Here is a 26,440-nt window from a genome sequence, read left to right as displayed (position 1 = left end):
AGGAGGCCAGGTGAGTGCGTGGAAACAAGCTGTTTGCAGCGTCGACACACTGCACCTGCACCAGGAGTTATGTTCTGGGGAGCGATTTTCTTTGACAACAGCACAACAGCAGCACTATAGTCGTTATCCCAAGAACCTCGAGAGTGGATTTGTACGTCAGACTGGTGATTAAACCGGTTGTGCTGCCATTCACTCGCAGTATTCAAGGGAGTGTTTTCCAACAAGATAACGTTCGTCCTAATTCCGCAGCTGTCACCCAGCATGCTCTACAGACTGTCGACCAGTTGCGCTGGCCTGCGAGGTCACCGGACCTTTCTCCCATTGAGCATGTATGGGACATTATGTGACGACAAATCCAGCGTCATCCAATACCAGCATTAACCGTTGCTGATTCGACTGACCAAGTGCAACAGGCGTGGAACTCCATCCCACAAAATGACATACGGCACCTGTACGACACATTCCATGCATGTTTGCATCCTTGCTTTCAAAATCACTACTTTGGTTATTCATGTACCACCATGTCTTCTCGCGCACAGCCAGTCTGAGTGGCTCAGACGGGTAAGTAGCTGCTTTCTGAGCCTAAATTGACAGTTTCGATCCGGGATCAGTCCGGTGGTATTTGAAGTTGCTCAAATACGCCATCTCTGTGTCGGTAGATTTACCGGCACGTAAAAGAACTCCTGCGGGACAAACTTCCAGCACCTCGGTGTCTCCGAAAACCGCAAAAAGTAGTTAGCTGGACGTAAAACCCATAAAATTATTATTCTAGCGCATACTTGAACCAGTGACCTGGAAACTTTCACCAAATAAGCAGGCAGGATCAGGTTCAATCATACATGAACGAATGGATTTTTATAAGTGAGGATTTACCCTTGGCAGAAATATTTGGCCAGAAGTATGTTAAGATACAATAGTTGCCACCCTTAGCTGACGTTTTTGTTAAATTCAATGTCCTACTAAATTTCTTCAATATCTCTGTACTTCTACAACCATTATTAACTCTGTTTCTTTCTAAACTGCACCTCCTACTTATTCTCTTTTCTCTGTTATAAAATAGCGTGTCTTTACTAATTCCTACCATCTTTAAAGGTCACAATTATTTTCACGCTCATCAAAAATTGCTTTGAACTCAATCCATAGACTGTTTACGTTTTTATCACAATTTTACTCAATCATAATTACTTATTTTAAATTCGCTCATGCCCCACTGATCAGCCATACGGATCTGATTTTTAGCCCTACTCGTATAACCTTTCTTTCTGTCACATTTATTTTTAAATACCACCTGATTATTTATGCCATATATCATTTCAGTTTCTCTATAGAAGTCATCTGTTTTTTCAGCACCACTTCTAGAATACTCTTTCCTCTAGTTGATTCAATCACTTTCTTATGCAGCTGTCCTTTCCAAATTAAGTTATTTACCTTTCATTGATCATGCTTTCTGTGCCAGTTAACATCTGGAAAATTGAGATCACCCAATATATTCACGTTACTTTCTGTGTTGTTCCTCACATTACTCATTATATCTTATCAAATAAATCCGCGTCAAAAAGTCTCACTCATTCCAGGTCTGTATACCCCAAACATATCATGTTGTCTATTATATTTCGAGATGAGCCTTTCACATAGAGTTCTCTGCTTCTCATCCTTTACTTCTTCATATCTTACAAATTCTTCTTTCACCAACTGGACACCAGTGGGATCTGAACCCTCAACCGGTTGGCCATTTTAATTCTGTACTTAAAAACACTTCAACACGTACTATATGTACGGAACATGACCTAATAATAATAATAATAATAATAATAATAATAATAATAATAATAATAATAATAATAATAATAATAATAATAATTACAGATATTAACGTTTATTGTTAAGTTCTTTTTTAACCAGAATTGAGCTACTGAGAATCTGTTCTCTGCTCTCTTATTTTTCGTGTAAGTTCGATATGATGATTAATGGAACTCATAAACCTGACACTTTTTTTAACGAAATGATGGAATAACTCGCGTTAGGACAAATAAAATTGTTGTGCATACTTATTGACATAAATCGTACGAGGGTCTTGAGAGAATCGGATATCGCTTGTACACGATGTATCATCTAAAGTGAAAAATCTAGTGATGTCTGTTTTAATTTTATGGATTGTACATACTTTCTTATTGCGGAAGCTATTTTGCTTCATTTTGAAAATATTTGAGGTCACAGAGTTAGATGGTACGCCTGTATAGTGTAGGCTATTGATCGAATATACTGCACTTAATATTATTAATTTCACTCATGAATTTCCCATCGTACAATTTTAATTTTATTACTTGGTCGAAGATGGTAAGTAGTAACAATTAGTTAATTAATTCACTTAATTAGTTAAATAATCTCTTTATGTAAAAGTAAAATTATGTCTGTATACTTTCCATCATGTCTAAACTGCTGAGCAGAATTTTATGATATTTTGCTCAAACATTCTCAGATGCTCTTTGCACACGTTTGACTGTGTTTCATTTCTTAATATAGACCTGAAAACATATTACCTATGAAAACTCGCGTAATGACTTACTTCCAGACCTGCTACCATGGTTACGTAAGCATAGAAATAACATTGTTTTACTAACATGTGGCTGATATCCGACATGTTGATGGTATCTGGTTTGCCAAGCATGCTACAGTACGTCGGCTTATCCTGGATGTGGTGCTGGTAAAACCAGATAAGCTCTATAGAGAAACCGAAGTAACAGACGGTATTAGTGATCTTGAAGCTGTTTTTGTCGTAGTTAAAAATAAATGTGATAGAAAGGAAGGTTTTAAAAGTAGGACTATTAGGCAGTAGCATATGGCTGATAAAGTAGGCATGAGGCAGTTTCTAAAAAGTAACTATGACCGGTGGAAAACGGTAAATAAAAATGTAAAAAGACTATGGGATGGCTTTAAAGCAATTGTTGAGGAATGTTAAAACAGGTTTGTACCTTTAAAGGTGGTAAGGAATTATAAAGACCCACCTTATTATAATAGAGAAGGTGCAGATTGGAAAGAAATAGCGTTAGAAATGGCTGTGGAAGTAAGGAGAATTGAAGGAACTTACTAGGAAATTGAATCTAGCAAAGAAGGCAGCTAAGGATAACATGATGGCAAGCATGATTGGTAGTCATACAAATTTTAGAGAAAAATGGAAGGGTATGTATAGGTATTTTAAGGCAGAAACAGTTTGCAAGGAGGAAATTCCAGGAATAATAAATGAACAAGGGGAGTGTGTATGTGAGGATCTTCAAAAGGCAAAAGTATTCAGTCAGCAGTACGTAAGGATAGTTGGTTACAACTGCTAAAAATGTATTAAAATTTACATATGATGACAATGACATTTACAATAAGATACAAAAGTTGAAAACTAGAAAATCAGCTGGAATTGATAAGATTTCTGGGCATATACTAAAGACAATGGGTTTGGATATAGTACCATATCTGAAGTACCTTTTTAATTATTGTTTGGTTGAAGGAGCTATACCAAATGAATGGACATTTGCTATAGTAGTCCCTTTGTATAAAGAAAAGGGTGATAGACATAAAGCTGAAAATTACAGGCCAGTCAGTTTGACATGCATTGCATGTAAGCTTTGGGAAGGAATTCTTTCTGATTATATTAGACATGTTTTTGCGAAATAAATAACTGGTTCGATAGCAGGCAGGTCGGTTTTAGCAAAGGTTATTCCACTGAAGCTCAACTTGTAGGATTCCAGCAAGATATAGCAGGTATCTTGGATTCAGGAGGTCAAATTCAAATGGACTGTGTCGCGATTGACCTATCTAAACATTTGATAGGGTGAATCATGGGATATTACTGGCAAAAATGAGTGCAATTGGACCAGACAATGGAGTGACTGAATGGGTTGCTATATTTCTAGAAAATAGATCTCACAGAATTAGAGTAGGCGAAGCTTTATCTGAACCCGTAATAATTAAGAGGGGAATTTCTCAAGGCAGTATTATTGAACCTTTATGTTTTCTTATATATATAAATCATATGAGTAAACAAGTGGAATCAGAGGTAAGGTTTTTGAGGATGATATTATTCTGTACAGATTGTGAGCAACTGCAAAATGACCTCGATAATGTTTTGAGATGGACGGCGCGCAATGGTTTATTGATAAACTGGGTTAAAAGTCAGGTTGTGAGTTTCACAAATAGAAAATTACTGCGTTGATGGGGTGAAAGTTTCTTTTGGGGATCATTGTAAGTATCTAGGTGTTAATATAAGGAAAGATCTTCATTGGGATAATCACATAAATGGGATTGTAAATAAAGGGTACAGATCTCTGCACATGGTTATGAGGGTGTTTAGGGGTTGTAGTAAGGATGTAAAGGAGCGGGCATATAAGTCTCTGGTAAGACCCCAACCAGAGTATGATTCCAGTGTATGGGACCCTCAACAGGATTACCTGATTCAAGAACTGGAAAAAATCCAAAGAAAAGCAGGTCGATTTGTTCTGGGTGATTTCCGAGAAGAGAGTAGCTTTACAAAAATGTTGAAAAGTTTGGGTTGGGAAGAATTGGGAGAAAGAAGACGAGCTGCTCGACTAAGTGGTATGTTCCGAGCTGTCAGCGGAGAGGGGGCGTGGAATGACATTAGTAGACGAATAATTTTTTTTTGCTAGGGGCTTTACGTCGCACCGACACAGATAGGTCTTATGGCGACGATGGGATAGGAAAGGCCTAGGAGTTGGAAGGAAGCTGCCTGGCTTTAATTAAGGTACAGCCCCAGCATTTGCCTGGTGTGAAAATGGGAAACCACGGAAAACCATCTTCAGGGCTGCCGATAGTGGGATTCGAACCTACTATCTCCCGGATGCAAGCTCACAGCCACGCGCCTCTACGCACACGGCCCACTCGCCCGGTACGAGTAAGTTTGAGTGGCGTCTTTAAAAGTAGGAAAGATCACAATATGAAGATAAAGTTGGAATTCAAGAGGACAAATCGGGGCAAATATTCATTTATAGGAAGGGGAGTTAGGGATTGGAATAACTTACCAAGGGAGATGTTCAGTAAATTTCCAATTTCTTTGAAATCATTTAAGAAAAGGCTAGGAAAGCAACAGATAGGGAATCTGCCACCTGGGCGACTGCCCTAAATGCAGATCAGTATTGATTGATTGATTGATTGATTGATTGATTGATTGATTGACTGATTGATTTATTGAAGTTTCCTACACCAAAATTATTCGTTGGTAAATTATCTTTCTGTTGACCTTGGATTGTTAACAAGGCAACTTCAAGAGTGCTCCGAAGCTACTAAAAGTCTGGAAGAAATTAAATTATACGTACTTTACGACTTCCATTATATGCTATAAACTGTAATTATGTCCCCATTCCCTACCTAGTTTATTTGTTCTTTTATTACCCCTCGATTCTTGCCACTAAAATTCAATTCTTGTACATACTGTAGGCAGACATTATTTCTTTGAACTCAGTTCTAGAAACTCCTTCAACTTGTCTATGACTTCTACATCTACAAATTCCACGTAAATGAATTTCATCTTATTTATTTAATATTGTACAATCAGACATAGAGTCATAATGGCTTCACGTATTCCTACATTTCTCATCATCATCATCATCTGTTTACCCTCCAGATCCGGCTTTTCCCTCGGACTCAGCGAGGGATCCCACCTCTACCGCCTCAAGGGCAGTGTCCTGGAGCTTCAGACTCTTGGTCGGGGGATACAACTGGGGAGTATGACCAGTACCTCGCCCAGGCGGCCTCACCTGCTATGGTGAACAGGGGCCTAGTAGGGGGATGGGAAGATTGGAAGGGATAGGCAAGGAAGAGGGAAGGAAGCGGCCGTGGCCTTAAGTTAGGTACCATCCCGGCATTCGCCTGGAGGAGAAGTGGGAAACCACGGAAAACCACTTCCAGGATGGCTGAGGTGGAAATCGAACCTACCTCTACTCAGTTGACCTCCCGAGGCTGAGTGGACCCCGTTTCAGCCCTCGTACCACTTTTCAAATTTCGTGGCAGAGCCGGGAATCGAACCCGGACCTCCGGGGGTGGCAGTTAATCACGCTAACCACTACACCACAGAGGCGGCTCCTACATTTCTTCGAAATGCAAATTGATCTTCTCTGAATTCATCTTCAACTTGTCTCTGCAATAAAGTATTCTAGAGATAATTAAGTTAGAGCTTCAAACATGGCTTTCGATGTAGCATCTAACAGATATGTAAGGACGTTTGCAACCAATTACTAAAATTAACGATATGTTAACAAATTAAGTATAACAAATAATGCTCAAATTAAGTTACAATGAACATCATATGGCCGTTGCACCTATAAAAACCGCTATGTGATAACATTTCAGCCTAGAACTCTGACCAGAAATGTTCTGTCATCTAAGGTTCAGTATTGCATGAACTACCTCATCGATTTTTCGTTGTGACATATGTGCTGCGGGTCAGTATTTATCCCCTCAATATTGTCACGTACCGGTATTTCGAAGGACAACGACGATATAAAGATTTCGACATGGTTAAATGAAACATTCTCAGATACAAATCCTTCTTAGTCCCCCTCCCTGGATCTAGTCCCACTGCACTTCCCTATGTATGTTAATGATTTTTGTGTCAAAGAGACTCTTAAGGGGACATGTGCACGAAATTCTTCGAAAGCATGACATGTTTGTTGTTGCTGAAATTACTAGTTTATTGTGTAGGTAATCTACTCCCAAAAGGATTTAGTTGAACTCAGTACCTGAGTGAACTAAATTCCTAACACATGCACGTCATGTGCCACGCCCCCTTTCTTCAAGCATTTTTTTTTTAACCTTCGCTGAACTCTTTACGTCTGTTTAGTCAGGAAGTTGACGGTACCACACTTACGAGTATAGAAGTTGGCTGTAAAGCGTGATTTCTAGTTGGTCAAGCACGGCGATCAATGCGGAAAGATTGTTTTGATTTGAGAGATACAGTGCGAGGTTTCGTGTTGTGAAATTCAATCGTCATTTCCTAGACTTCCTGTTTCCAGGACACATGTACCTTTCTCTCTGGAACTACTGAACGTATCAACCTGAAACTTGATGTGCACGCAGGCTAAACACTTGTACACATGTTTATGCAAGGAAAATACAAAAAATGCCATTTTATGGATTTAAAAAAGTTTATTATAAATCGTCGTTGCCGGGACAAAACCTCCTATGTGAGAATATTTTTGAAGATATACTGACCCGCAGTACATACGTTATGAAGAGAGAGAATGCCTTGGCAATATTCACACGACATTGCACATTAGATGACAGAACTTTACTGGACAAAGTTCCAAGCTAAAATATTTCACATAGGAGGTTTTGTCCCGGCAACGACGATATGTACTTTATGTGAAGTTTTCAAGTTGAGAAGTTCATTTATTTAAAAAAATCATGTAGCACGAAATTAGAAACGCCCGCAGACATTAAGACATACATTTCTTAGAAATCACTAAGAAGTACAAGGTTCAGGATCTCGGCTTTGCTGAGGAAAAGGTACATCAATATGACCAAAATTAAAATTTAAAAAATCAATTTTTAAAATCTAAAGTAACTGATTACTGTTTATATCTAGCCATTGTTACAGCTCGTACAGCACAAAGGTGAAAGACATAAAAGATTGGATATTATATACTTTTTGTTATACACACATATTAGATACAACTGTTTCCATAGATATTTATACCTTTGTGAAATAAGTAATAATTGAAAAATCTCCGTTATTATTCCCCATACGGTAAAAACGCATCACTTTAAATCACCATGTAAAATTTCATGGTTCTAACTCAAATAATGTCCAAGTTAGAGAGAATTTAGAAAATCAATAAATTTACGTGCACGACTCCACATAACAATTGAATCGGGATGCATTTTGAGGGGCTAAATAGAAGATTTTAGGACGGACAGCAAAACATCATTCTCCTTCTTTGTTTTGCTGTGGCTCCCATGTTCGTATGGTGTTGGCGTTTCCTTACTTTGACGTAGAATACGTATTTTTCAGAGGACCTACTTTTTCAAAAGTGACACGAACAGTGCCATCAACATATCATGGGTGTTCTCCACGCGGTCATATAAATCATAAACTATGGTTAAGTATAATTTCAGAGTGTAAACAATATGCTCACTTGTACATAAAGTGATTCAATCATATAGTTCTGCATTTATTACACTATTAGTGAAACGTAATAGTCTCCTAGAATAGAATGGTTATAAACACGTTGTAAAAGAGGTATGTAATATCAGTAAAATAATATTACCCGACCTTAATTCCCCTGCCAGTTGATACTTAGGATAAATGAAAATTCCTCTAAAAAGAGTGAGTAAAATCATAATAAATAAATAAATTATATACAATATTTTTCGTTTTATGTTTGTGTCCTTTAATTGTTAAAGAAATGTATTCTACACATTAATAATAATGGCGTGTAGCCTCCGAAGAGACCTGGCGCAGGTCTTTCGTGTTGACGCCGTATAGACGAACCTCGCGTCTGTGAAGACGGCACATACATCCAGCCTCCGAGCCATTGGAATTAACTAATGAAGGTTAAAAATCTCCGACTCGGTCGGGAATCGAACCCGGCATCCACTGGATCAATGGCCAGCACGCTACCCATTTAGCCGTGGAGTATTCTACGCGTTGGGTCTTCATGGAAACTGTTTACAAAAATGTTTCTCCATGGCTTTCCATCCTGAGCTTCCTCCTTTTTCCGTTACGTCTCTCTCAGGTCCGGTGCTGATTTGCGCTTCGCCACATAATCTGTAGGCCTTCAGGTTGAGCAGCAGTTGCTTGGTAGGCCAAAGGCATCTCAGAGACGGTAGCGCCAGGGAATTAATTAATTAATTAATCTCAGCTTAGTCTTTCTCTCTCAGTATTTTCCGTTACTGCGTCACTCTCTTTCTCACGCATTCTTCGTTTCTTCTCTCTACGTGGCTCACCATTTGAGCCTATGTCCGTGATTCTTCTTGCTGACGGGTCACACTTTTACCGTACTCCCGATATTTCTGATTTAGTCTTTCATCATCACACCACACATCCATATTTGCACTCTAATTTCTGCCACTTCCATCGTCCTTTCTCGATCCTTTGTAACCGCTCATGTTTCAGTTTCATATAACGGGTCTTATCACACTGTACCCCACTCAGCTTTCTCCAGTTCATACAGCCACACATTCTTTAGTTTATTTCAAAAGCTTTACTGGAGTCGTAAACTTAGATTCGCTGAATCAAAAGGTTGCAAATAAATCGCGAAGCATCTTTCTTGTTTTGTAAAATTCTGTGAAATAAGTAATTACATTTGCATTCCGTAGCCTTGCGTAGGATATTCAAAAGATTTTTTGAAGAAGTGAATGCCTTGTGACTTTATTCTCCCTAGCACATTTCTCTTCCCATTCATGTCTAAAATAGTGCGTAGAACTAGGACACATCTTTGAGGACGTCACTGTAGTCTCCTTCCACTGACTATACGCCCTGCAAAGTAAACACTTTTCACTTGATTATGGGAGGTGGGGTTGGAGACATGACGCAAGCGGAACAGCACTGAAGACCTGTAATTGGGCATCGCTGCTCTATAATCATTAGTTTATGGTCGACTGAGTAGCACAGTTAGTAAGACGAGGCGTTCACTTTATTCGCTGAAGGACACGTGAAAACATCTCAAACCTTATGCTTAAATTCAAGAGAAGACTCATGTCCTTTCTAGTGACAGTATTTGAAGAGACACTAGTCTGTACGTGCCCAGTATATTTCTCACATGCAGTGTTAATCACGTACTTTGTTAACACCTGAATTTTATATATAAACAAATGTGCTATTCCCTCGAGCGAATGGCATGTGTCTGTGAAATGAATTTTGAGTGATTTGGGTGACTGAAAGTAACTGGTATTTTACTTGTTGGCTGAACGGTCAGCGTACTGGCCTTCGGTGCAGAGGGTCCCGGGTCCGATTCCCGGCCGGGTCGGGGATTTTAACCTTAATTGGTTAATTCCAATGGCCCGGGGGCTGGCTGTATGTGTTGTCTTCATCATCATCATTTCATCCTCATCACGACGTGCAGGTCACCTACAGGCGTCAAATAGGAAGACCTGCACCTGGCGAGCCGAACCCGTCCTGGGATATCCCGGCACTACAAGCCATACGACATTTCATTTCATTTCACTGGTATTTTAATGATACATTCTGTGATGAGAAAAGAACAAAATAAAAGTAACTACAGTATAATTATCTGAGAAAAAAATTCACCAGTTACTAATATTAGTCTACTTTTTCAACAAGTAATAAATGAAATTACAACGAATTCACAGAACGCGAGACATTAGGGAATCACTGACATCCTTTTTCCCATGGGAATGGTATGATAGTAAAGATTGCAACGAAAAATACGTTACTCCATTTTGTGTGCTTCTTTTAAAAGCATGGAGGTATTAAGTGGCTACCTTCACTAGGTGAGTCTAATTGGACTTTCAAAATGGTTGACCGGGTGAGTTGGCCGTGCGCGTAGAGGCGTGCGGCTGTGAGCTTGCATCCGGGAGATAGTAGGTTCGAATCCCACTATCGGCAGCCCTGAAGATGGTTTTCCGTGATTTCCCATTTTCACACCAGGCAAATGCTGGGGCTGTACCTTAATTAAGGCCACGGCCGCTTCCTTCCAACTCCTAGGCCTTTCCTATCCCATCGTCGCCGTAAGACCTATCTGTGTCGGTGCAATGTAAAGTCCCCTAGCAAAATGGTTGCTTCCAAGCAAAGTTTCCGTGTCACATTCCTGTTTTCATTATTTTCAAGATAACTGAAAAAATGAAAATGTTTCCAGTCATTTGACAGAGTCAGGAATGGAATGAATGAAGACTCATCTAGTGGCGAAGATAGGAATTGTGCCGACTGCCGAAGCCTGTGGCCTGTGGCGCTCCTCTAGGGCAATGATTAATGACTGACAAATGAAACGAAATGATACTGGAGTGTTTTCCTGGAATGAAAGATGAAAGGGAAAGCCGGAGTACCAGGAGCAAAACCTGTCCCACCTCCATTTTGACGAGCAGAAATCCGGGGCTTGAATCGCGGAACCCAGCGGTGAGAGGCCAGCGCGCTACAGCCTTAGCCACGGAGGCTGAACTTTCAGGATTACTAATTCAACTAGGGGAATGGAATTTTTTTTTAACACCATCGCCGTCACATGTTTATTCCCGGGTGGGGATGGTAGAATAACATCCTATATATCCCCTGCCTGTCGTAAGAGATAACTGAAAGAAGGACGAGGGCCTTTCAACTTGGAAGCGTGGGTTGGTGGCCACGGTTCCGCGAGGTGAGTCTGGCATTTCTTCCTTTACTTGTGTCAGACTCCTCGGTTTCATCCTTCCTAACCGATCTCCCTTGCTATTTTCCGACCCGACGGTACCGGTATTAAATTTCCGAGTCCTGGTGAGTCCATTTTCACGATCTTCGGGACTCTTCTCTCTCTTTTGCCGATACCTTCATTTTTCGAAGGGTCGGACCTCTTCCATTATCCTTCTGATCAGTGTTAATAGACGGAAGTTGCCCACTCATAATTTCTCTTAAAACGATAAAAACCACAACCACCATCTCGAACACGTAGTACACGAATTTCTAAATCTCAATCAGTAACCACAACAACATGTGAGTAAATGAACGCGTGCCCGTCGTATCCTGGAACTATATCCATGGAGCGACGTCCTGCGAGTGCTGGGGCTTCATAGTTGCCAAGCTCTCGATGCGATGTGTATCGATTACTAAAATGTTACTACTACTGTAATCTAACGATTACAATTTTATTTTTAGAATTATATTACGAGTAAAAAGTACATTTTGAGAAAAGTAAAGATTTCTTTTCTTTCTTATTTCTTAATCTGTTTGCCCTCCATGATTTGTTTTTGTCTCGGACTCGGCGATGGATTCCACCTCTACCGCCTCAAGGGCAGTGTCCTGGAGAGTGAGACTTTGTGTCGGATGATACAACTGAGGATTAGGACCAGTACCTCGCCCAGGCAGCCTCACCTGCTGTTCTGAACAGGGTCCTTGTGAGGGGGAGTGGGCATGGAAAAATTGGAAGGTATAGACAAGGAAGAGGGAAGGATGCGGCCATGGACTTAAATTAGGTGCCCTCCCGGCATTTGACTGGAGGAGAAGTGGGAAACTACGGAAAATCACTTCGTGATGGCTGAGGTGGGAATCGAACCCCCTCTACTCAGTCGACCTCTCAAGGATGAGTGGACCCCGTTCCATCCCCCGTACCACTTTTCAAATTTCGTGGCAGAGCCGGGAATCGAAGTCGGGCCTTCGGGGGTGGCAGCTAATCACACTAACCACTACACCATAGAGGTGGACACAACTACTTATAATAATAATAATAATAATAATAATAATAATAATAATAATAATAATAATAATAATAATAATAATAATAATAATAATAGAATAATGGCCGCCAAGCTGGAGTCATGAAGTGGAGCTCCGCGATCTTGACATCTTTTCTCGCGTTCTGTGTAGTGTCGGTGAGTATCAGGGAGTATTTGAGCATTTGATTGGTGTGGTGGTTGTGTGAACGTGTTATCTTGGGAATCTAGAGCTTGTTTTAATTGATTTGAGGGCATAATTTTATTTCATTTTATTGCCATAAACGCCTCCATGTTGGATTTAACTACAATTGCTCCATAGATAACTTACCAAGAGTGTATATTGGCTGCTAACCTTGCCCTAACAACCACGCACTCGCTAAATTTTCTTGGTCTCCATAGATACTACCAACTAGATATATCATTCCACTCTTCCATTGAGGCGTCTCTAAGGCAACAGATCTTAGCCTACTGCTGGGAGCCATCTTGGTGGTCTGTGATAATATAATAATAAACACCATATGTGGGGAAGATTGGTCTCCGTTATAAGCCTGGGAAGGCAACCAGTCTAAGGGAGAAAACCCTAAATAAACCTACCGGAGCTCACAACCTCGGTAGTATCTCGATCAGGGGTTTAACCTCTGGTCTCCTAAGACAATTTTCAACTAAAGCATGGAGGACAAAGTCACGGAAGTAACTACCCCAGGTGGTATCAAATCCACCTCCGCCTTTGGCGGTGTTAGTAGGCCTTCGGATTCTGGGGAGCCCACACCAACATGCTTTGAGGACGAGTCGGAGCGTCCTGGAACTACTAGCAATAAGATCCGATATAAGGAACATAACTATTTCGCCACATTGAACATCAACTCACTACTTAAGCTAGGCAAACTGAAGCATTTAACTGATACTTTGACTCACCACAAGATACTACTCACAGCAATACAGGAAACCAGGTATACAGATGAGAATGCCTTTGATTCGCAGGGGTACCGTATTTTTAAGGGAAAGGTAGGGCGCAGGAGAATGAAGAATGTGCCACACCTGGGGACTGGGTTCATTGTAAGCCATAAGATACTGGACTCGGTAATTGACTTCGACTCGCCCAATAGTCGAGTGTCCCTTCTAACCTTCCGGTGCACAAACAAGATATACACTGCAGTAAATGTTCACGCACCTATCAATGAGGACAATAAACGTAACCCTGAAAGTACTGCACCATCCCGCGTCCGGGTTGACTACACGAGTTTCCAGACTAGCTCTTGATAATACTTTCATCTGCCGAAAATTCTTGGGTTGTGAGTTCCGCGTGAGAAAGAACACCGACGGCCTACGGTAAATACCAACCTACGTAGATGAACGTCTTCAACACGCTATTAGTCGGTTACCGTATATTTTTGATACCAAAATTTATCGCAAAAATCAGATTATCGTGGCTTGCCAAGAACACCCTACATGATATCATCATGATCGCAATGAAAATTAATCATTCCAAACTTATATCTAGTACTTATTCTAAACAGACATTGAAAGAATTCAATATTACTCTACTCAGCTTTTATTCATAAATTGATTTATGGATGAATTGGAATAAACGTTGATTACCTTGAAAATCTTTTATACAGTATAGCAGGTTTCCTATTCAATCAGTTTCTCAATAATATATTGATGTTGTCTTGAAGAAATAGGTTTGGGAAAACCTCTGATAAATAAATAAATAAATGAACTTAGGCCTTATTCATCTGACTCATAATCTTAGCCTATCTAAAAATTGTATTCTGACTAAGTAGTTTCCAAGGGATTGAAATGAAAAGAAAAATAATTAAATTACATAATAAGTAAAATTACTCAACATAATTGAAAAAGTTGGACAATTGCAATAATTATAATTATTATAATGTTTGTAGTGAAAGAATTATTTGGATGCATCCGAAAGCTCTAAGTAAAATAAGCTATCTTCCTACTATATACAATTCAAATTAAAGTTCAATTGGAAAATGAGGAAAACGCAAAGAAATTGGCCAATAATTAATGACTCAATTAATTAATTAATTAATTAATTAAGATCTGGAATCTCTGAATATTATACTAAGTTGCTTCTCGAAATCATCAAGATTCAATTGCCTGAATTAAATTCACATACAATTACAGAAATGTATATCACTCAGTTGAAAACAGTTCATCTCAATGTCCACGCACAATAGAAAAATCGTGTGAAAAGATTACTGTCTGATCCTTAGGTATTTACTCTATTCGAAGTTTCAATTTGTTCAATGTTTCATATTTTGTATCAATTAGCCTCCATATAAGCAAAACTAAGTCCACTTTAAGTCGTAAGCATTTTCAAATTATTTCCATCGTAAGGATTACATTGCTAAATTATTCAATTATTCCTTTAATTCATGGTTAAATTCCAGCTAAAGTGCGTATATGACTTACCATAACATTTCCAAGTACATTACGATTACTATTCCAACGAAATACCATGTGTGGAAAAACTGACACATAGGAAGACTCTATCCTCATCTAAAATCCACATATGAAAGTCTAAGTTACCAGTGATGACTAATATTGCTCCAAAAGAAAATAAATAAATCGTAAGCTGACTTGCCGTAAGTGAGAATATATATGAAAACAGTCGTAATTATGTCAGTGAAGGTCTAAATGTTTATGTAAGTGATCTCTTGGCTCTTCGAAGATCCTACTTATTCAATTAATTCTTTAGTGATGGCATTAAGATCGTATCCTAAACCGTATCATATATATATTAGGGAATAAAATAGCAATCAGAAACAGTACATTTCACTACCGACACCTTAGCATGTGCCACCCACACATACTACCATTTCTCGAAGAAATACTATGACCGACACCTTAAATAACAGTAACTATCACCATCAAAATACACTAGCAACTCATATGCTAACTATATTCATTATTTAACACTTCCATTATCGCATAGCATTTATAATTGAAGCACTCATTCCATCAAAACACAACATATGTACTATCACCTGCACATATATATATATTCATTACCATTACTGTCATAGTATCAAATAAATAGTACACTGTAACCTTAAAATTGTGCCATCAAATTTCCTTGTAATACTCCCTAAATACGATCTTTACGCTTGCTATTAGTCAAAACCATCATGCATATAAATATTAGGTTCTCATATTACTCTAATATTTCACTGACAACAAATTATGAACAATATCAATCACTTCTCCACTATCATATTGACAAACTTACGAACGGCATTTCACTGGTACTTTAACGCCTATGTTTGGAATTTACGGTAACTTTGGATGAATACCTATTTCCTTGTGAACACACACACGTATATTAATTACGCACACAAAATGTCACTACAAATATTATACATTAACCCAAAGAATAAGGTTTTCTACTTACGATACGACTTAAATGGGGACTTATCTTTGCTTATTGGATCTGGCTTCCATCTCGCTGTTGATCGTCATGGGATGGTAGGTCTTGCTCCCTGGTTCGGCTTAAGTAACAAGGAATCATCTCGTCATCACAGCTGACTACTATCCTCCTGGATCATTCATCTCGTCAAGCGTTACCATAGCCAGAGTAGTCCTCGCCTCAGCTTCTTAGAAGATCATGATGGCCTTCATTGCATCAAGGACAGAATAATACAAGGCGTTAGTGGATTTATACATGGTAATCTGCTTAGTAATGCTAATGTGGTCAGTATATTTGTTTTCTGTTCCGCTTAATTTGCCTATAAGACTCTAAATATCGTCTTGTTTCAAACTGCCTTGCTCGCCGAAACGTTGTGAATATTACGTGCTTTAAAGATTGCACTCTGTTCGGTTTACTTCAGCTCTCTTGATGTTATGCAGTATCGGGCAAATAAAATGTTCCGAGCCCAACCGTGACGTAGTGAAGCTCCAACTTGACGTTTCTTATCAGCTGGTCTTTTATCTCACGTATATGTCAATTACAGCTGGTGTTCGGCGGGTTATCGTGGACTTGATCTTATCTCTAACAGTAGACCAAAATCTCCAATTATTACTGGGTTTCTTTACGCGATTCCGTCTTTCTTGGTGTAGTGCTCAAATAAGAATCCTTTCTCTAATGGAAGACTTTTTTTTCAATAATCGATTTAAATAATCCGCTCTCGTCATTCTTTCGCACTGCCTTCTAAAAAAAGAATTCCTTCTGTGATTGCCGGTTGAATTTATCATCTCTTCAGTTCATACAGCTGTTAATTGTTTTTATTCTGACCCGCTAATAGCCGAAGCGCCATTTTTGTTCCAAATATAGTAACTATAGAACGGTGAAATGGCACATTTACTCCTCCCACGTTGACTTAAATATATGGCTTGCTATATATTTATCCTATATATTTCTAAGATCATAATGGGACTTTTCACTGTTCATAGTTAAAATTTTGAGAGCATTACTGTAAGTTTTTTTTTTTTTAATTGGATTAGTTCGTTCTTCTCATAAGCCATTCCACTTCTCATTCCTTATTTAACTACGTCATTTGATGGATCCTAATTCCTTTGTTCCTTGTAATATAACTTAATATTTGCCGCATTGTGTATTCCTTTACTTCTACCATTCAGATCGTGAACTTCATAAGCGTTGTTTCCAAATGACCGATGTATAACAAATGGTCCATCGAATAAATGTATGAACTTTGCAAATATTTTAGTGGATACGTTCGAGATTGCTGGCTTCTTTACTAATATAAGGTCGCCTTTCCTCAATTCAGGATGGAACTTCTTGTGTTGTATCCTCCTCAGTCTCCTTTGGGATTGTTTATATAACCTCTCTCGAACTAGTTGGTCCAGCTTATCTTGGTCTAAGCTTGGTTCGGTAGGTAACTGGATTATTTTGTCCCATGGTCTCTCAGGTTTAATGTTGTAATGAATAACCTTTGGAATTTGGCCGCTGGATTCGTGGACAGTGTTATTAATACTTTCTTCAATTTTCTCAAGGACATCTATCCACTTCCAGTGTTGCTTGGAACAGTATATCCGGCAAAATTTGGCTATTTCTTTCATATATCTTTCGACTGGGTTGGATGCTGGATGTCTTATTGAACATAGAACATGTTTAATTCCCATCTCTTCCATAGCCTCTTTAAATTTAAGTGACGTAAACTGAGTTCCTCTGTCGGACAACAGTCTCTCGGGTTTTCCCATGTTAGGCAAAATATGTTTAACCAGACGTCGTATTACTTGTTTCGAATTAGCACGCTGTATTGGTTGAAGTGATACATACTTTGAGAAAACGTCCATAACTACCACGATGAATTTATTTCCTTTCTTAGCGGTAGGAAGCTTGCCAAATATGTCGATAGCATATAGCTCTCTGGCTTTGTGTGGTATTATGGCCCTTGGTTCATGCCTTATCAGACAATTACCTTGTTTTACTTTCTGGCAAATATCACAAGTTCTTACAATACTCCTTATAGTTCTTCTATTTCCTTTCCAAGTGAATTTTTCTAAGATGACTTGAGTTACTTTCTCCATACCGCCATGTCCTGTGATCCGATGTACGTGCCAGATCACTTCTCTATATAATACTGAAGGTAATACAATGCGTACTTTCTCTTGATCTTTACCTGTTTTAGCCATGAGCATACCCTGTTTGATGCTGTATACTCTTGATATTTTCGACCTTGCCTCAGAATCACAATCTCTACTTTCTAACTTATCTATGATATTCTTCAACTTCTCATCCTGACGTTGCAACTGTACAATATTCCGTAATTTTTCTAGAATATCCTCATCTTCCGGAATTAGCTCTATTTTATGGACTTCCTCCATGTTGTCCATGGGATTTCGACTCAAAGCATCGGCTAGGATATTTTCCTTTCCACTGCAGTATTCTATCTTTATTTGGAACTGTTGAGTGAACAACATCCATCTTGTTATTCTTTCGTTTGTCATTGCTGCTTTAAGTCCGAAAGTCAACGCTTTGTGATCAGACCTGACAGTTATGGGATATCCATAGATAGTTTTCTTCCACTGCTGTAAAGCATAGACTATTGCTAGTAGCTCTTGTTCTGTGGTGGTGTAATGAATTTCATGACTCCTCAACTTTCGACTGGTGAAAGCTAAATATATTCTTTTAGGGGGTGTTCCCTCTTCCTCTTGGTATAAACATGCGCCTATACCGACATTTGAGGCATCTGACTGAATAATAAATTCCTTTTCGTAATTAGGATAGCCTAGCTTTATACTTTTGGTCAGCAAAGTTTTTAATTCTTGGAATGCCCTTTCTGCTTTTTCATCCCACTTCCATCTGTTATTTGTTTTCAAAAGATCCTGTAGAGGTGCTGCAGTCTGAGTGTAACCTTTACAGTGGTTAGAAAAGAACTGGGCCATTCCGAGGAATTGTCGTACATGTTTAATGCGTTTTGGTCGAGGAAAGTCGCATATCGCCTGGATTTTTACTGGGTTTGGTCGTACCCCTGTGCCATCTATCATGTGACCGACAAATAATACTTCTTCCTGACAGAACTTGGACTTGGCTATGTTGATTTTGAATCCAGCTGTCCTTAGATTTTGAAATAACTTCTCTAGCTTATCACAATGATCCTCGAATGTCTTGGTTGCCAAGATGAGGTCGTCTACATAACAAGTTAGAAATTCCTTCACCTCTGGAGTTAAGTTCCTATCCAGGGCTCTCACCAAAACGGCACAACTATTTTTCAGTCCGAAAGGCAATCGACAGTAGCAATAAGTCTGACTGTCAAACATGAATCCCGTTAGCAGTCGAGATTTTTCTTCAAGGACAATATGATGGTAGGAAGACGTGAAGTCCATCGTTGAAAAATACCTCATGTCTCGGAATTTTTGTACAATGTCCTTAATCTTCGGTACAGTATTATATTCAGGAATTAATCGGGTATTTAAGGATCTCGCATCTAGGCAAATTCTCAGTTTCCCGTTGCTTTTCACAACTATTACTAACGGGTTCAAATATGGACTAGATGTTTTCATGATAATTCCATCATCCTCCATGCCTTTTATAATTTCCTTTACTTCTGAGAAATATTTTTCTGGTACCCCATACAATTTTCCTTTAAAAGGTGTCCAATCATTTACCAACAACTTATATCTAAAATTAGGAATCTGTCCTGGCTTGTTCCTGAATAAATCTGAATATTCCTGCAAGATTCCGTGAAGTCTGGATTTTTCGAGTGGTGAAATTTTAGCATTTGCAACCGCCTCTGAGATGTTTGGTGTATTTTCTTCTTCCACTGTAATCATGACCTTCTCAATAATTTCTAGCATTTTCTCACATGGTATTGATATTTCATTCCCTTCTATTTGCAATTTCGAATCCCTTTCTGAGTGTAAGTCCTCTCCTTCTTCCTCGACTTTCACATTATTGACTACACCGTCGTCCTTATTGATCTTAATTCTTTCCTGTTTTTCTTCGGTATTCCCATCGCAAATAGGAAATCTTATCTCTTGTTTCTCCATGTCAATGGTCATTCCTGTGACTGTGATAAAATCTATTCCTAGTATGACGTTATACTTGATTCGGTTCATGACTACGAATGGGTGTTCAAAATTTCTGTTTCCTATATTAATCTCCAGATATGTTTGTATATCACACTCCACTGTCTTGTCAGGTACAATACCCCGTATCTTAATTTTTGACACTGGGATCGTAAGCAGTTTCATTCTCTTATTCATGTCTTGGAAAAGCTCTTTGGATAACACACTAATACTGGCTCCAGAATCCACAAGGCAATGTACTTTAAGTTCTCCTATTTTTGCGACTATAATAGGTAAATTATATCTTTTCTTGATGTGATGCTGTGTTAAGTCCTTAACCAATTCTTCAGAATCAATCTCCCACGAATCTACCTGCGTTACAAAATAACTATTAATTTTGAAATTCCCCGCGTTTTCTACATTTTCAATTTCACCTTCTAATTCGAAATCGGCGTTTTTTTTTGCTTGTTGGCCTTTCACTCTCTCCCCTATATTCAAATTCTTTTGTGTTGGGATTGAGTGCCTGTTCTTCTTGTCTTCGCTTCTTGAATCTTTGTAATTCAAGACTCTCAGCTCCTTCCACGTCAGTATTTACGTCCTGATCTCTGATAGCCTTTTCCCATTTAATTTTATCATTTCGGGCCTCATTCAGTTCTTGGATGTATCTTCGGTTGTAACTTTGCTTTTCTTGAGTATCCCTAACATTCCTTCTTTCATATCGGGGTCTCTCTCTGAAATTATTTCTTCCTCTGCCATCTCGATACTGGTTCCTCGGTCGCATATTGGGCTTATACCTTCTATTTCCCATATATGTCCCTTGACCATAGGTTCCTCTCCTGCAATGACATTTTCCTTCCTCCTTTCTTCCATTTTCTGGATTGCCCCATTGTCTTTTTCTATTTATGTTTCTGTGTTCTTCTAGGGTATTTCTACTTGTGTCATCTTGCGTAAGTATGTTAACAGTTTCTTCACTGTAACCATTCCTAGCTATCCTGTGAGGATGTGGTACCGTAGTCATGTCAATCTGTCTTAGTGTTGTCTCCATTTGTACAGCCGTTACCGGGTTAGCAGTAGCTAGTAACCGTTGAACGTCTAACGGAAATTGACGTTGTATAGTCTTAATTGCTTCGAGTTCGCTGGGTGGTGAATCCAGGTCCTGGAAACGATAAAATTGGTGGGCAAAGAAATCGCTGAACCCTGTTTGACCATTTGAAGCATATTTACGAGAATAGAGTTCTAAGCGTAAGTTGTGTTGAATGTCTGGATTCCAGAAGCGTTGCAAGAATGCTGTTTTAAAATCGCTGTACTCGTGGAAAGTATATTTGAATGCTTGGAACCACAAACTAGGATTTGCGTCCAAGTGTTTTTCTACTATTTTTAGTTTTTTCTCCTCTGGGATACCATGCTCTCTGAAATAATCATCCATTTCCCGAAGGAAACGTTTCGGTGACATACTCGTGGTGTTATTAAAATGTTTGGGCCTATCGTCGAATGTCTTTATTACATTTATTATAGTAGGGCACCCACTACTTCCATTCTCTGTATTCCTTTCCGCAATACTATGATTCGAACGTGTAACCGGTATACCTGCATTTTCCCTCTCATTCATCTGAAATTCCACATTCTTACGACCTTCGTCATTGGATGATGGAACGGTCCTTCCATGTTCTTCATCCCTGATCTCTTGTATTTGAGCTTGTATCAGCCGAAATCCTTCCTCAGATTTACTTATTCTCTGATTTAGCTCTTCTTTGTTGTGCTCGATCTCGTCTTTTATTTCCGCTATTTTATTTCCGATCTGATCTGCAGCTTGTTCGTATTTCCTTTCCAAATCAGCATTCGTTGTCTGTATTTCGCTGCTTAATTCCCCAATCTTCTCCTCACATTGTTTCCATTTCTCTTGGGAATCTATATGCAATTTCTCCACGTTGTCCGTCAGGCTCTTTATCTCATTCTCCTTCAGAGATTGTAAATAGTTATTGTTCCCTATCATCTCTTTCTTGATGTCATTTATTTCATCTTGTATTTTCTGATTTTTCTCTTCCACTTTTCCACTAATCTCTGCTTTCCATTCCTCCATGTGGCTCTTGATCTTGCCCATTTCTGATCCTATTTTTAAGATCTCTTCTCTCATTTCCGTCATTATTATTTCGCGTCTTTCTTCTTGCTCCCTAGTTACCTCTTCCATCTTCCTCCGATATTTGATCAATTCTTCCTTCTGTTCTTGATGACCTTTCTTCATCTCTTCCTTCATCTCCTGCTTCTTTTCTTGCTTCATCTCCTCCATCATTTGCCTCTGCTTCTCTTCCTGTTTACTAATAATTTCTTCCATCATTTGCTTCTGTTTCTCTTCTTGCTTCCTCTCCTTCTCTTCCTGTTCTTCCTTCTGTTTTCTCTCCTTCTCTTCCTGTTCTTCCTTCTGTTTTCTCTCCTTCTCTTCCTGCCTCTTCTCCTTTTCTTCCTGTTCCTCCTTCTGTTTTCTCTCCTTCTCTTCCTGTTCTTCCTTCTGTTTTCTCTCCTTCTCTTCCTGTTCTTCCTTATCGCGCTTTCGGTTTTCTTCCATCATTTGCTTTATGGCTTGCAACATTCCCTGTCGCTCTTCTTTCTGCTCTTTCTGGTATTTTTCTTGCTTCTCCTCCTGTACTCTCTGGTACTCTTCAAATTGTGCTTTTAATTGACTCAATGTTGACATCTTTACTTTTACGTATTATCTCCGAATTCTCTATTATTTCAGAAAATACTCTAATTCTGCCCTAATTCCTCTATAGTTCAATATTCACAAATATTCTTATCCTTACTCACTCAACTGTACTGATACAATGCTTAAATATAGGCTTAACCACTCTGACTAGGCTTTGCTTACGAGGATGACCCAATTACTCCACAAAATATGAAACATTTACCTTAATGACTAAGATTCCAAATCCTAATTCTGGCCTAAATAATTAAAAAAAAATTCAAATAACTCAACTTATCATCTACTTCCTATATCTAAGTTATTTCATAATAAATGGTGACCAACATGTTAGTAACATCCCTTATATCCATTTACAATGTTTTATATTTACAATTATAAAGTCCTCATATTCTACTTCAGCTTCCTCTGGACAGAAATTCGATTATTTCCAGCCATCCTGAAATATTTTCTTCCTCTCATCCATCCGTTTCTCTCCCCTTTTACTTCTGATTATTATTATTATTGGGCATCTATTCAATTTCACAGTCCATTGTTCTGCTGTGCTTTCTTCGATCCCAATATAATATCTGGTCAAACGACAATTTTTTTTATCAGATATGACTAAATTTTGCATGATACCTCCATTTTCACTCCATCATCTGGTCCCTACATTCAAAATCTTCTGTGAATCAACTCCTAAAATATACCTTTCCTTCTTATCAAGGCTCTTTCAGTAAAATTTGAAATTGCCACATGTTTGTGTAATTCTACAATACTCGACAACTCCATTTCTTGACCTTAATATCTTTCTCTTCATTCTGAATATGACGTAGCTTCATATGAATATGGTTTGATAACCAACATCTCTCTCCCACGGTGTTTTTCTCTTGAATTATTCCACTATTGCGGCATCAATTACTACATGTTTTAGCAACATTCTGCTCCACAGTGTCCCTCTATATTTGCCACAGATTACTCCCACGGTGTCTTTCTCTATTTGCTACGCGTATGGGCGACAATTTAACTACAATTGGCGACCATTCGTGTACACCTTTACCTCATTTCGCATGGCACCAATTTAACTACAAGTTTTGGCGACCCTTTACTGCCACGGTGTCTTTCTCTAGAATTGCCCCGCAGTTGGGCAGCCAATTAACTACATGCACCATCCCGCGTCCGGGTTGACTACACGAGTTTCCAGACTAGCTCTTGATAATACTTTCATCTGCCGAAAATTCTTGGGTTGTGAGTTCCGCGTGAGAAAGAACACCGACGGCCTACGGTAAATACCAACCTACGTAGATGAACGTCTTCAACACGCTATTAGTCGGTTACCGTATATTTTTGATACCAAAATTTATCGCAAAAATCAGATTATCGTGGCTTGCCAAGAACACCCTACATGATATCATCATGATCGCAATGAAAATTAATCATTCCAAACTTATATCTAGTACTTATTCTAAACAGACATTGAAAGAATTCAATATTACTCTACTCAGCTTTTATTCATAAATTGATTTATGGATGAATTGGAATAAACGTTGATTACCTTGAAAATCTTTTATACAGTATAGCAGGTTTCCTATTCAATCAGTTTCTCAATAATATATTGATGTTGTCTTGAAGAAATAGGTTTGGGAAAACCTCTGATAAATAAATAAATAAATGAACTTAGGCCTTATTCATCTGACTCATAATCTTAGCCTATCTAAAAATTGTATTCTGACTAAGTAGTTTCCAAGGGATTGAAATGAAAAGAAAAATAATTAAATTACATAATAAGTAAAATTACTCAACATAATTGAAAAAGTTGGACAATTGCAATAATTATAATTATTATAATGTTTGTAGTGAAAGAATTATTTGGATGCATCCGAAAGCTCTAAGTAAAATAAGCTATCTTCCTACTATATACAATTCAAATTAAAGTTCAATTGGAAAATGAGGAAAACGCAAAGAAATTGGCCAATAATTAATGACTCAATTAATTAATTAATTAATTAATTAAGATCTGGAATCTCTGAATATTATACTAAGTTGCTTCTCGAAATCATCAAGATTCAATTGCCTGAATTAAATTCACATACAATTACAGAAATGTATATCACTCAGTTGAAAACAGTTCATCTCAATGTCCACGCACAATAGAAAAATCGTGTGAAAAGATTACTGTCTGATCCTTAGGTATTTACTCTATTCGAAGTTTCAATTTGTTCAATGTTTCATATTTTGTATCAATTAGCCTCCATATAAGCAAAACTAAGTCCACTTTAAGTCGTAAGCATTTTCAAATTATTTCCATCGTAAGGATTACATTGCTAAATTATTCAATTATTCCTTTAATTCATGGTTAAATTCCAGCTAAAGTGCGTATATGACTTACCATAACATTTCCAAGTACATTACGATTACTATTCCAACGAAATACTATGTGTGGAAAAACTGACACATAGGAAGACTCTATCCTCATCTAAAATCCACATATGAAAGTCTAAGTTACCAGTGATGACTAATATTGCTCCAAAAGAAAATAAATAAATCGTAAGCTGACTTGCCGTAAGTGAGAATATATATGAAAACAGTCGTAATTATGTCAGTGAAGGTCTAAATGTTTATGTAAGTGATCTCTTGGCTCTTCGAAGATCCTACTTATTCAATTAATTCTTTAGTGATGGCATTAAGATCGTATCCTAAACCGTATCATATATATATTAGGGAATAAAATAGCAATCAGAAACAGTACATTTCACTACCGACACCTTAGCATGTGCCACCCACACATACTACCATTTCTCGAAGAAATACTATGACCGACACCTTAAATAACAGTAACTATCACCATCAAAATACACTAGCAACTCATATGCTAACTATATTCATTATTTAACACTTCCATTATCGCATAGCATTTATAATTGAAGCACTCATTCCATCAAAACACAACATATGTACTATCACCTGCACATATATATATATTCATTACCATTACTGTCATAGTATCAAATAAATAGTACACTGTAACCTTAAAATTGTGCCATCAAATTTCCTTGTAATACTCCCTAAATACGATCTTTACGCTTGCTATTAGTCAAAACCATCATGCATATAAATATTAGGTTCTCATATTACTCTAATATTTCACTGACAACAAATTATGAACAATATCAATCACTTCTCCACTATCATATTGACAAACTTACGAACGGCATTTCACTGGTACTTTAACGCCTATGTTTGGAATTTACGGTAACTTTGGATGAATACCTATTTCCTTGTGAACACACACACGTATATTAATTACGCACACAAAATGTCACTACAAATATTATACATTAACCCAAAGAATAAGGTTTTCTACTTACGATACGACTTAAATGGGGACTTATCTTTGCTTATTGGATCTGGCTTCCATCTCGCTGTTGATCGTCATGGGATGGTAGGTCTTGCTCCCTGGTTCGGCTTAAGTAACAAGGAATCATCTCGTCATCACAGCTGACTACTATCCTCCTGGATCATTCATCTCGTCAAGCGTTACCATAGCCAGAGTAGTCCTCGCCTCAGCTTCTTAGAAGATCATGATGGCCTTCATTGCATCAAGGACAGAATAATACAAGGCGTTAGTGGATTTATACATGGTAATCTGCTTAGTAATGCTAATGTGGTCAGTATATTTGTTTTCTGTTCCGCTTAATTTGCCTATAAGACTCTAAATATCGTCTTGTTTCAAACTGCCTTGCTCGCCGAAACGTTGTGAATATTACGTGCTTTAAAGATTGCACTCTGTTCGGTTTACTTCAGCTCTCTTGATGTTATGCAGTATCGGGCAAATAAAATGTTCCGAGCCCAACCGTGACGTAGTGAAGCTCCAACTTGACGTTTCTTATCAGCTGGTCTTTTATCTCACGTATATGT

The sequence above is a fragment of the Anabrus simplex genome, chromosome 7 (genome assembly GCF_040414725.1).
Source record: "Anabrus simplex isolate iqAnaSimp1 chromosome 7, ASM4041472v1, whole genome shotgun sequence".
NCBI lineage: Eukaryota > Metazoa > Arthropoda > Insecta > Orthoptera > Tettigoniidae > Anabrus > Anabrus simplex.
Note: the sequence above shows the minus strand (reverse complement) of the source record.